This window comes from Aethalodelphis obliquidens, unplaced genomic scaffold (assembly GCF_003676395.1).
Source record: "Aethalodelphis obliquidens isolate GAN/ISIS:26980383/991018 unplaced genomic scaffold, ASM367639v1 scaffold5, whole genome shotgun sequence".
In the NCBI taxonomy this organism is placed as follows: Eukaryota; Metazoa; Chordata; class Mammalia; order Artiodactyla; family Delphinidae; genus Aethalodelphis; species Aethalodelphis obliquidens.
In genome coordinates this window covers 12,183,320-12,187,599 of record NW_020837949.1, presented here as the reverse complement: position 1 = coordinate 12,187,599, position 4,280 = coordinate 12,183,320, and positions in this window count along the sequence as shown.

The window sequence follows — 4,280 nt, the reverse complement described above, 5'->3', positions numbered from 1 at the left end:
CAGTCACATCCCCCTCTTCCCTTCATGGGTTATGTATTATCATTGTATCATGAATCTTTTGGTTGCAAGTGAAAAATTCAATTCAAACTAATTTAGGCAAAAGTGGTATGTGTTGGCTCATGGCATATAATAAAGGGTTGTACAATGAAACCAAAGCAGGCAAAGGATATAGCTGAACCTCTGGAACATCAAGAACCAAATAAAACTAGGTCTTGCCATATCTACCTCTTGTCTCTGCTCGTTTCCTCTTGTGATAGGAAATATGGCAGGAAGCATAGCCAGGAGAAGCTGCTGTATTTCATGTCTTACACATTTTTCTTGGATCGAGTTAGAAAAATCCCAAAGGTAGACATTGGTGGGACTAGAAAAGACCCAGCAAATATAGTCAGGGGCAGGATCATGGTAAACATCCTAACTGGGGCATGAGGAGCAGTTACCCCTAGGTGGATGTGGTGGTTCTCAGAAGAAAGAGGTGCTGGGAAGGCGCGCACACACACACACACACACACACACACATACACGTGCGTGCGCGCGCACACACGCATCTGGCCTATTCCAATGATTCTCATTACTTCTTGCCCACTTACTGCTGCCAGAAATTTATGGCCTCCAACCTTACCAACATTTTCCCTCTACCTTTATAACCCAATTAAAAATTTATATTTTCCAGACTAGCTGCTCTTCTGATGACCATATGTCTATTTCTAGTTCTGTCCTTGAATCTGAATTTTAGCTTCATTTCCAAGGCTCTACTGGTGTTTTCCAGCTAGGTGACATGATGTCAGTCCAGTTGCAATAAGTTCCAAACCACATTTACCATTTTCCACAAACTTAATCCAACTTCCTTCTTCAACTTCTTTATTTTTGTTAGTCATTATATTAAAATGACTTTCACCTCCAAAACTTTCACCTCCCAAAACTTTCACCTCCTCCCCTTCAAATCAATATTAGAAAACACTATCAGACAAAACTTTATAAAATCACTGCTATGATCATGTCTCTTCCCTATTTAAGGTTTTGTTATGACCATTAACATGAAGACTCAGCTCTTGAGCTTGGCTCTACAATCTGACCTTGACCTACCTGTACAGAATATACTATGCTTATTCTCACTTCTACCCCTTTGTTTATGTCATTTCACTTAAATTGTGATCTGAACTCTGGTCACACATTTTGTTTATGCCAAAAATTTTGACACTGAATTACATACAGCCTCTTGTCACCACTTAAATGTTCCCTATATGATGGTGTGTATTCCCCCAAGTAAATGGAAGATTCTACACTAAACAGAATATGTTTTATTATTTTTTGCATCACCCTTAGATCTTAACGTTGAAATTTCTAAGTTTATTCAATTGCAGCTCCCCTGCTATTCTGCATCTCTCCTTCTCTACCTTTTGCAAGATATTTCTTGCAAAATGCGTGAGGATAATAAAGTTCAAGGGAGAAACACGTTGATAAATTTTTTATTAAGAACACTTGAAATATGGCGAGTATGCCCTGCAGGTCCTTTTTCCTAGGAGAAGAGAGTAGCTCATTTCTGGACATGGTGCTTAGTGGTGGTCTAGGATCATAGGGGTGTGTGAGACTACTTTTGGGAAAGGTCTGGCACTCCACTTATTAAATTAGGAGTTTGAGATTAACATATACACACTACTATATATAAAATAGATAACCAGCAAGCATCTACTGTATAGCACAGGGAACCATACTCAATATTCTGTAATAACCTATAAGGGAAAATAATCTGAAAAAGAATATATATAATTGAATATAATGTATATATTCAATTATATATATATCACTTTGAATCACTTTGCTGTACACTGAAACTAACACAACATTGTAAATCAACTATATTTAATTAAAAAATTTTAAAAAGAGAAAAAAAATTTTGTTGTTTGAGAGAGCAAAGAAAAAAAAAAGTTTCTTGAGGGCAGTATCCAGAGGAGTCGTATGGAGAAATATGGCTCATAATTTCTCTAATGAAAAATATCAACTCATAGACTGAACAGAATCAGCAAACTCCAGACAGATTTTATAAAAAGAAACTCACATCTAGGCACGTAATGTCAAATTTCTGTAAACTAAATTAAGCATCTTAAAAACAGCTATAGGAAACTAGCACATGTCTATTAATTCACTGCCCTGAGCCCTCAGCCATTCTCATAGTACCTGAATCAAAAAAAGAAAGCTACCGAGAGATCAAGTGGAATAAAAGCATCAGAAAAGACCTTCGGGGGGCAAATTATGGCTTTACACTCAGCATCAACAGAGCGGTCTATCCTATATAAAAAAGGAATATTGAAAAGCTTCTGCACAGCAAAGGAAACAATCAACACAATGAAAAGGCAACCTACCAACCGGGAGAAAATATTTCCAAACTATATATCTCATAAGGAGTTACTATCCTAAACGTTTAAGGAACACACACAACTCAATAGCAAAAAAACAATTCAATTAAAAAATGGGCAAAGGACTTGAATAGACATTGTTCCAAAGAAGACACACAAGTGTCCAAAAAGTATATGAACAGGTGCTCAAGATCACTAATCATGAGGGAAATTCAAGTCAAAACCACAATGAGATATCACAGCACACCTGTTAGAATGGCTATTATCAAAACAAGAGATAACAAATGCTAATGAAGATGTGGAGAAAAAGATCCTTTGCACACTGTTGATGGGAATGCAAATTGGTGTAGCCACTATGGAAAACAGTATGGAGGTTCCTTGAAAAGTTAAAAATAGGACTACCATATGATCCAGCAATCCTGCTTCTGGGTATATATTCCGAAGGAAATGAAATCAGTATATCAGAGAGAGGTGGTCATTTCTATGGTCATTGCAGCATTATTCACAACAACCAAGATGTGGAAACAACCTAAGATGAATGCATAAGGAAGATGGATGTGTGTATACACACACACACACACACACACACACACACACGCACGTATAATATGGAATATTATTCAGCTGTGAGAAAGAAGGCAAATCTTGCCATTTGCAACAACATAGATGAACCTAAGGGACATTATATTACTAAATAAAATAAGCCAGACAGAGAAAAACAAGTACTACATGATCTCACTTATTTTGAAATCTAAAATCATCAAATTCATAGAAACAGAGAGTAGAATAGAGGTTGCCAGAGGATGGGGCATGGGGGAAATAAGGATATGTTGGTCAAAAGGTACAGATTCTCAGTTATAAGATGAATAAGTTCTTGGGATCTAATGTATAGCATGGTGACTATATTTAGCAATACTATATTGTATACTTTAAAGTTGTTATGAGAATAAAGATTTAGTGTTCTCACTGTAACTATAACAACAACAACAAAATGGTAATTATGTGAGTGAAGAATGTGTTAACTAATCTTATTGTAGTAAACATTTTGCAATATATATGTGAAATCAAATCGTTACATTGTACACTGTAAACTTACAGACATTATACATTAATTATATCTCAATAAAGCTGGGGGGAAATGCAATGTATTGAAATATGTGGGGATGTGGCAAAATGTGTTTAGCAGGAAACTTAAAGCTTAAAGCTTTAAATGTTTATATTAGAACAGAAAAAAAGACTTAAAATCAATGATCTAATTCTCTAACTTAAGAAGCTAAATCAGGAAGAGAAATTAAACCTAAAAAGTAGAGGAAGGAAATAATAAAAAAATAGGTAGAAGAAAATAAAAGAAATAGAGGAAATAAATGAAACCAAAAGGTGATTTCTTGGAATTATCAATAAATTGATAAATCTCTACCTAGAGTGATGAATTAAAAAGAGATAACAAAAGTTATCTAAATTGGGAATGAAAGAGGGAATAGCAAAGCAGATACTATAGACATTAAGATGATAATAAAGAGATATGATCAAATTTATGGCAAAACATTTACAAACTTAGATGAAAGAGACAAATTCCTTTAAAAGCACAACTTACAAAAATAGACACAAGAAGAAATAGACAATCTTATTAATACTGTATCTATTAAGTAAATTGTAATTATTATAATTAAAAAACGCTTCCTGAATAGGAAATTTCAGGCCCAAATGACTTCTCTGGTGAATGCTATCAAATATTTAAGGAAGGAATAATACCAATTTTACAAAATCCTAAAGAAAATAAAGACAGAGGAAACATTTCTCAATTTATGTTATGAGGCCAGAATAACCTTGATACCAAACTTAACAAAGATATTTAAAAGAAAAAAAGAAAACTAGAAGTTAGTATTTCTCATGAAAATAGATGCAAAGATTCTTTTTTTCTTTTTT